This window comes from Scyliorhinus torazame, chromosome 15 (genome assembly GCF_047496885.1).
Source record: "Scyliorhinus torazame isolate Kashiwa2021f chromosome 15, sScyTor2.1, whole genome shotgun sequence".
NCBI classification, from domain to species: Eukaryota; Metazoa; Chordata; class Chondrichthyes; order Carcharhiniformes; family Scyliorhinidae; genus Scyliorhinus; species Scyliorhinus torazame.
In genome coordinates, this window is record NC_092721.1 from 7,647,916 (window position 1) to 7,657,653 (window position 9,738).

The 9,738-nt window shown below is 45.2% G+C and overlaps 1 long non-coding RNA gene across 1 annotated transcript; it reads left to right on the forward strand.

Moving 5' to 3' along the window:
* Positions 1–1,266: 1,266 nt before the first annotated feature.
* Positions 1,267–8,514, forward strand: LOC140391502 (uncharacterized). Its single transcript, XR_011935092.1, has 2 exons — positions 1,267–5,287; positions 5,845–8,514. It is a non-coding gene; the product is annotated as an uncharacterized lncRNA (long non-coding RNA).
* Positions 8,515–9,738: the final 1,224 nt, after the last annotated feature.

A 9,738-nucleotide genomic window follows, 5' to 3' on the forward strand; every position in this document is an offset into this window, starting at 1 on the left:
AACCTCCTTTTTTAAACAGTGGTGTCACGTTTGCTACTTTCCAATCCTCTGGGACCACCCCAGAGTCTAGTGAATTTTAATAAATTATCACTAGTGCGTTTACAATTTCCCTAGCCATCTCTTTTAACACTCTGGGATGCATCCCATCAGGGCCAGGAGACTTGTCTACCTTTAGCCCCATTAGCTTGCCCAATACTGCCTCCTTAGTGATTACAATCATCTCAAGAAGGGGTGAAGGAGGATTTGAAAAGGTGGGATGTTCTCCCGTTATCATTGGCGGGAAGGGTCCAGACGGTGAAAATGACGGATCTTCCAAAATAATTCTTATTTATATTTCAGGATCTTTCAATCTTTTTACCAAGTCATTTTTTGGGAAGATAAACAAACTGATTTTGAACTTTTTGTGGGCGGGCAAGACTGGCTTGGAGAGGTTTCTACAGAGAGATGTGCAGTCAGAGGGGCTGGTATTGCCTAATTTGCTGAATTACTACTGGGCAACAAATATTGAGAAGGTCTGGAGATGAGCAGTTGAGGAAAGGTTGGTCTGGGGGCAGATGGAGACAGCCACTTGTACAGAGTCGTGTTTGAGAGCACTGATGACTGCTCCTGTTCTTGCCATCCAGGTATATGCCCGGTGGTAGGAGCTTCCTTAAGAATATGGAACCAATTCAGGCACCGTTTTAAGCAGGGGTCAATGTCGTTCAGGGTGATGATATGTGGGAACCACAGACTTATCCCAGCAGGATTGGACTTGTCGTACAGGGTCTGGGAATGGGAGGGGGTAATGAAGTTTAGGGATCTATTCGTGGAGTCTAGGTTTGTAGGGCTAACCATGCACACGTGTTGGAGATGCTGGGTGTAATAGTAACCCATGGGTAGCGATTTTAGGGGTATTGAATGAGCCACAGCTGCAGGAGGGGTAATGTGTTGGCCTTTGCCTCTGATTGGCCAGAGGAGGATTCTGCTGGTGCGGCGGGCAGCGCAGCTGTCTAAAGCAACTACTAAGGTGGGGGACCTATTGGAGTTTTTACACCTGGAGAAAATTAAGTACACCATTAGGGGGTTGGAGGAGGGGATTCTATTCGAGATGGAGGCTGTTTAGCTCCCTTAAGAATTCATCAGCAAAAGGGGGAAGGATATTTGGGGGTATGGGGGGTCTACTTGTCAGCAAGTGGAGAGAGGGGGATCTGTATAAGGGAGGGACATGGGGTGGTGGGAATTATTTATTATGTAAATTATCTAAAGTTGAGCGTTTGTTGTAAAATATCTCAATAAAAATATTTTCAAAAGATGTTCACCCAGTGCATCCTTTTTTGAACTTTTAATTTGATTGTTAAAGTAGAGACCATGTTTCTGGCCCTTGTCACTCACATCCCAGATATCCTCCTTCCCCCTGCGGCACTATTAGCTCGTGGTTTCAGCAACTTACATGCAAAGAATTAAAAAACCTAAATGAGCAAAGACGAGTCTAACTCACGACAAATGGAGAAATGGTTGAAAGCAATGGTTGCTGCAAGACTATTGGCCGTGACAATATTCTGGCAATAATAGAGTCATAAGAGTCCTACGGCACAAAAGGCCCCATCGTGTCTGCGCCGATCAGAAAAACAACCATCTAGCTATTCTAATCCCGTTTTCCAGCACTTGGCCTTGTATGCCTTGAGATCGCAAGCGCAAATCTAAATACTTCAATGTTATGAGGGGCTCGGACTCTAGGCAGTGAATCTGAGATTCACCCTTCCAGACACTGAATCAAGAGAAACTTCCACCAGCCGATGAGTAAATTTTTTTTCCACATCTCTCTGCCCCTTAACTCTATGCCGCCTGGTCATTGATCCCTCCACCAAGAGGAAAAGTTTCTCCGTCTACTCTATCTACCCCTCATACTTTTATACATCTCAATCATGTCCCCCCTCAGTCTCCTCTGCTCCAAGGAAAACAATCCAAGTCTGTCCAATCTCTCTTCATAACTAATACTCTCCAGCTCAGGCAACATCCTGGTAAATCTCCTCTGCACCCTTTCCAAAGAGAACAAAGAAAATTACAGCACAGGAACAGGCCCTTCGGCCCTCCCAGCCTGCGCCGATCCAGATCCTTTATCTAAACCTGTCGCCTATTTTCCAAGGATCTACTTCCCTCTGTTCCCCGCCCATTCATATATCTGTCTAGATGCATCTTAAATGATGCTATCGTGCCCGCCTCTACCACCTCCGCTGGCAAAGCGTTCCAGGCACCCACACTCTCTGCGTAAAAAAAACTTTCCACGCACATCTCCCTTAAACCTTCCCCCTCTCACCTTGAAATCGTGACCCTTGTAATTGACACCCCTACTCTTAGAAAAAGCTTGTTGCTATCCCCCCTGTCCATTCCTCTCATAATTTTGTAGACCTCAATCAGGTCCCCCCTCAACCTCTGTCTTTCCAACGAAAACAATCCTAATCTACTCAACCTTTCTTCATAGCTAGCACCCTCCATACCAGGCAACATCCTGGTGAACCTCCTCTGCACCCTCTCTAAAGCATCCACATCCTTCTGGTAATGTGGCGACCAGAACTGCACGCAGTATTCCAAATGTGGCCTAACCAAAGTCCTATACAACTGGAACATGACCTGCCGACTCTTGGACTCAATACCCCGTCCGATGAAGGCAAGCATGCTGTATGCCTTCTTGACCACTCTATCGACTCTATCAGGGTACAATGCACCTGAACTCCCAGATCTCTCTGCACATCAATTTTCCCCAGGACTCTTCCATTGACCGTATAGTCCGCTCATGAATTGGATCTTCCAAAATGCATCACCTCGCATTTGCCTGGATTGAACTCCATCTGCCATTTCTGTGCCCAACTCTCCAATCTTATCTATATTTTGCTGTATTCTCTGACAGTCCCCCTCGCTATCTGCAACTCCACCAATCTTAGTATCATCTGCAAACTTGCTAATCAGACCACCTATACCTTCGTCCAGATCATTTATGTATATCACAAACAACAGTGGTCCGAGCACGGATCCCTGTGGAACACCACTAGTCACCTTTCTCCATTTTGAGACACTCCCTTCCACCACTACTCTTTGTCTCCTGTTGCCCAGCCAGTTCTTTATCCATCTAGCTAGTACACCCTGAACCCCATGCGACCGAGAATGGCATCAAGGAACCCTCGCAAAACTGCAGTCAATCAAGAGGCAAATCTCTCCTTTAGTTGGAGTAAAACCGAGCACAAAGAAAGATGGTTGTGGTTGTTGGAGGTCCATCATCTCAGTCCCGGGACATCACTGCAGGAGCTCGTCAGTGTAGTATCTCAGGCCAAATAATCTTCACCTCCTTGACCAATGACTTTCCTTCCATCACAAGGTCAGATGTTCACTGTTGGCTGCACAATGTTCAGCGCCATTTGTGACTCGTCAGACACTGAAGCAGTCAATGTCCTAATGCAACGAGACCTAGAACATAGCCAGGCTTGGGCTGACAAGTGGCAAGTAACATTCATGCCACACAAGTGCCAGGTAACGACCATCCTCTTGACATTCAATGGCATTACCATTGCTGAATCCTCACTATCAACATCCTGGGGTTAACATTGAGTAGAAACTAAACTGAACGAGTCATGTCGGTACTGTGGCTACCAGGGCAGGTCAGAGGCTTGAAATCCTGCAACAAGTAACTATCATCCTGACTCCTCAAAACCTATCCACCATCTACAACGCACAAATCAGGAGTGTGATGGAACACTGGCCTGGATGAGTGCAGCTCCAACAACACTCAAGAAGCTCGACACCATCCAGGGCAAAACAGCGCGCCGGATCCACCCCATTCGCAAACATTCGCTCCCTCCACCACTAATGAATAGTGGCAGCGGTGTGTATCATCTATAAGATACACTACAGGAACTACCCAAGGCTCTTTCATCAACACTTTCCAAACCCATCACCGTTACCACCTAGATGGACAAAGATAACACATACATGGGAACACCATCACTTGGAAGATCCATCCCCCTCACCCCAAGCTATTCTGACTATCCTGACTTGAAAATATATCACTGTCACTGGACCCAAATCCAGGAACTTCCTGCCTAGCAGCACTGTGGGTATACCTACACGGACTGCAGCGGTTTAAGGAGACTGCTCGCTCGCATCTAGCTAGCGACATTCACAACCCATGAATGAATTTTTTAAATGCCATTAGATGACTACAACAAAATTATGGTCCAACTTTTCAGTGAGTGAGAGATCAAAGTGGAAACAACTTCAAAGGGAGATGAAAGCATCAGCCAATATTGACTCAAATACAAGTTAAATTGATTTTTTTCAGAAAATAGCATAGATGGGTTTTTCCGTCCAGGTATTCCTACTCTGATTAGACTGTGCAAAATTACAATTGTGGAGTTTAAAAGAAATGTAAAAGTTAAGTGCGAATTGCATATTGGAATGAGCACCGGAAGCTAATCTAAGGATATAAGCAAAACATGTTTTTTTGTTAATCGGCAGTTCACTAAGTTGTATGAGACGCATAACTGCAAACATCAAATTTTCTTAGTTTGGATATTGTGGCCTGTAAAAGATTGGGAGAAGTGGAAGAATGTACATGTTAAAAAGACAAAACCAAATTCTCATGTCAGGCAGTGAGGTAGAGAGAAATGGGGTCCGGTTAACATTCCCAGCACAGAACTTTAATCAGAACTCAACAGCATCTGTTGACGCAAACAGGCATTTTTTTTCCCTCTAAATTATAAATATTGCTAGGGAGGCACGGTAGCACAGTGGTTATCATTGTTGCTCCGCAGCTCCAGTGTCCCAGGTTCGATTCCTGCTTGGGTCACTGTCTGTGCGGAATCTGCGTGGGTTTCCTCCGGGCGCTCCGGTTTCCTCCCACAAGCCCTGAAAGACGTGCTGTTAGGAAATTTGGACATTCTGAATTCTCCCTCTGTGTACCCGAACATGCGCGGAATGTGGGGACTAGGGGCTTTTCACAGTAACTTCATTGTCGTGTTAACGTAAGCCTACTTGTGACAATAAAGATTATTATTTTATTAAATCACAGTTTGATCTTCGGACTCAACATTGTGACCCTGGAGATCATAACAGGCTCGTCTTCGGCCGGTTGCCTAATTGGTGGACTAATCCAAAAGTGGGTCACTAAGATCTGTATCAACGAATGGATATTTGGAAATCAACAGGAACAGAACAAAGAACCAAGAAAAGTGCAGCACAGGAACAGGCCCTTCGGCCCTCCAACCCTTCGCTGTCCATGCTGTCTGTCTAAACTAAAATCTTCTACACTTCCTGGGTCCGTATCCCTCTATTCCCACCCTATCATGTATTTGTCAAGATGCCCCTTAAATGTCAGTATCGTCCCTGCTTCCACCACCTCCTCCGGTAGCGAGTTCCAGGCACCCACTACCCTCTGTGTAAAAAAACTTGCCTCCTACATTTCCTCTAAACCTTGCCCCTCGCACCTTAAATCTATGCCCCCTAGTAATTGACCCCTCTACCCTGGGGAAAAGCCTCTGACTATCCACTCTGTCTATGCCCCTCATAATTTTGTAGACCTCAACCTCCGTCATTCCAGTGAGAACAAACCAAGTTTATTCAACCTCTCCTCATAGCTAATGCTCTCCATACTAGGCAACATCCTGGTAAATCTCTTCTGCACCCTCTCCAAAGCGTCCACATCCTTCTGGTAGTGTGGTGACCAGAATTGAACAGGGATTAAACTTATCTTTGGCAATTAAAGAAACCCCTGGCATAGAATATTTTGAAGATAAATGGGTGCAAATGTGCAAAGAGTTTCCATCCGGTTATACATTCTATATTTGACTCTTAAACATTTTTCATCTTTGACAGCTCGCCATAAATCTGTGATTTACCTCCTTGTCAAGGGCAGCAGATACCTGGGAACACCACCATCTGCAAGTTCTCCTCCGAGCCACACAGCATCCTGACTTGGGAATATATGGCGTTCCTTCACTCCTTCGCCTGGTCAAAATCCTGGAACTCCCTGCAGCGGTTCAAGAAAGCAGCTCACCACCTTCTCAAAGGGCAATTAGGGATAGGCAATAAATGGTGGCCTTGCTGCTGATCTGCACACCCCATGTATGAATAAAGAGAAAAGGTTGTTAATTGAGTGTCAATGTATTCTTGAGCTTGGATTATACTCGAGAAAAATGAGCAGGAATAGACCATTTGGTCCATCAAGCCTACTTCAAAATTCAATATGATCTTGGGCTCCAGCTCCACTATTCTGCCCACTCCCCATATCCCTTGATTCTCTGAGAGACCATCCTTAAGTATATGCTCAATGATTTGCTACCCTGGGGTAGCAAATTTCAACAATTCTTCATTTCAGTGAATAAATCTCTCCTCATCTCAGTCCTAAATGGTCCTGAGACTGAGCCTAAGTTCTATATTCCCCAGCCCTGAGAAATCTCTCGTATCTACCCTGTCCAGCCCCTCAGAATCTTAATTCTTCTAAATGCCTTAGAATAGATTCAGGTTACTCAGCCTCTCATCCAGGGATCAATTTTGTGATCCTTTGTTTTACTGCCTCCAATGCAAATATAACCTTCAATATGGAAATTAAATTGCACACAATATTCCAGGAATAGGCTCATCAAGGCCCAGTACAATTGTAGCAAAACCTCCTTGTCCTTGTACTTCAATCCCTTTGCAATAAAGGCCAACATCCAATTTGCCTTCCTAATTGCTTGCTGTACCTGCATTCTTTGTAAGAGTAGATCCAAGTCTCTTTGAGCATCAACATTTACAAGTTTGGCTCATTGAAAAAATAAACCTCATGAACAAAGTGAATAATCTCTCAATTTCCAATATTATACTCACTCTGTCGTCTTATCTATATATCTACCGCTTCTTTGTGCCCTCCTCGAAGCTTGCATTCCTCCATGCTTCGTACAATCAACAAACTTAGACACATTACTCCGTCTGTTCAAGGTCATTAATACAGATTGTAAATAGTTGAGGCCCCAGCACCAATCCTTGTGGCACTCCACTGGTTACCTGAGAATTCCCCATGTACACCTGCTCCTTATTTCCTTTTTTGTTAGCCAATCCTATGTCCATGCTAATATGTGAACCTCTGCTCCAGGAACTCTTATTTTGTGTATTAATATTTTTGTGGCACCTTTTCAAATGCATTTTAGAAATCCCAAGTATACTACGACTAAGGTTCCCCTTTACCCTACGAGTTAAATCCTCAAAAACAATTTGTCAGGAGTTTCCTTTTCATAAAACCATGCTGACTCATCTGATTATACTACCATTTTCTAAATGCATTGTTCAGACTTTCTTAAGAGATTCCAGCAATGGTGATGAACTTCAGTGTTTACCCAAGTTATCTTGAGTTAAGCATCATTTGTCATATAATACTTCCCCCGTTTTCTAGTCTATCAAGGACCTCCCCTTTTGCTTTTTTCCCATCCTCCCTTGCTTAAAACGTATTACATTTTTTACATGTCCCACTTTTGATGAAAGGTCACTGGCCTGAAACTTTCACTGTTTCCCTCTCACAGTAGATGTTGCCGAACCACATAGGATCAGTATTGTGTGCAGTTTTGGTCTCCGTTATAACCCCAATGAAGGGCCCAAGATCAGGACTATATGATTTTCTGTGACCTCCCCGGAATATGAACTTCCCTTTAAGACAGAAATGCCTGCCCCTTTAAGGCAGCGGGGTTTCCCCTTTACAAGGAGAGCCCCAGTTGTCTAAAAACCCCAGCCTAGCTGCATGTCGGGGAAGAAGATCCTGAGGAGTGTAGCCACCTAAAATGGCTGATTCCCGATTAATTTGGCCAAAACCCGATGTAAAATGGCTAACCGAAAAGGCTGATGGGGAAAAGCAGCCAACAGGGCACAAACGGACAGCTGCAGACAGAATAGCGTATTCGGCTCTGGGGAAGTCGGCCCAGATCGATACCTGCGACCATTAGCAGCACATCAACCCAGACATCTACAGTTTAATCGGCTATCCCCGGGAACAATTACAACATATTAGCAATTGAATGCTGGGCCAGACCTCTCGGCGCCAGCAGTGGCCGAGACAAAGAAAGGTGAACGACCACCCCCCGATCAAGGAATCGCCCCATTATTGGAGCATATCGAACCCAGTGATTGGGAACAAGTCCAATCACTTGGGACCAGGGTCAAGGTCCGCCCCGAGAGGCGGGAGGCCCCGGGACCTATAAAGGATAGGGGCCAAGTTCAGATCGACCCTTCTCTCCCTTCTTCTGCTCACGACCTTTGCAAGAACCATCGACCAGCAACCATAAGTTTGACTCCAGCGATCGCTACCCGATAGAAACTCCTAGCCATCGACCTGTATCAGCCTTTTGAATCCCGCAGGCCAGACCCAATTCGATAAACCATTTGTTTCCCTGACCTGGTGGGCCATTTCCAAAAGTTAAGTATTGGCCAGTAGTGGTAGGTAGTGATATAGAAAGTAGGATTATTGTGTAAGTATTTATTGCTGTACATAATAAATGATCGTTGATTTTAATATTACTAAGCGGTGTGCTGACTTATTAATCATAACCACAGCTTGGACCACGTGGCGGTATCAGAAAGATACCTGGCGACTCGTGAGCAAAGGTGACATAATTAGAGCTAATAAAACTAAGGCTAATAAGAGCAACAGGAGAGTGGAGGAGTATTGTAACTATATTGAAATAAACCTTGTTCTGTAATTTCTACTTCCGTCTATACGTTCTGCCTACTGGTGATTCAACAGTCCTTGCCTAAGAAAAGATATACTTGCCATAGAGGGAGTGCAGCGAAGGTTCACCAGACTGATTCCTGGGATGGCAGGGTTGTCATGTGAGGAGAGATTGGGTCGACACGCCTGTATTATTTTTATTTCTTTTTAAAAATATAAAGTACCCAATTCATTTTTCTTTCCAATTAAGGGGCAATTTAGCGTAGCACATCTTTGGGTTGTGGGGGTGAGACCCACGCAGGCATGGGGAGAATGTGCAAACTCCACACGGACAGTGACCCAGAGCTGGGATCGAAATGAGGAGAAATGTCTTCCCTCAGGGTGGTGAGTCTGTGAAATTCTTTACCACAGAAGGCAGTGGAGGCCAAGTCACTAAATATATGTAAATAAAGCCAGATTCCGAGACTCGAAAGGCACCAAGGGGTACGGGGAGAGCGCAGGAGTATGTAGTTGAGATAGAGAATTAGCTGTGATCACGTTGAATGGTGCAGGCTTGAGGGGCAGAAGTTGGTATTGGGAATAGAAGCAGGAGTAGGCTATTTGGCCCATTTATCCTGCCCTGCCATTCAATCAAATCATGGTTGATCTGAATATAGTTTTAACTCCACTTCTCTGTTTGTCTCCCCATAACTCTTGATTCCCTTGTGGATAAAAAATTGCTCCTGAATAGGTAAAGGTAAAATGTAAAGTGGCCACAGTCCCAGATGGCCAGAGGCTGCTTTCCCCTTTGAGGGGGAGAGCTGGCTGGTGGTGATTTAACCTGAGGGCCACCACACCTCAGGCGAGAGGCAGAGTTAAGAAGGCAGGACCTTCGTGAATAAATTCAGCCGGTACGGGAATGGAACTTGCGCTGCTGGCCTTGCTCTGCATCACGAACCAGCTGTCCAGCCAAGGGAGCAAATATATCCCTTTGTGTCCCGGGTCCAATGCAGAAGAATCAACAGCAAGACTCCGCCACTGGCCCTGGTCCATCACATTCTCTTTTGCTCCAGCCTAGGTGGTGTCCTGCCCTT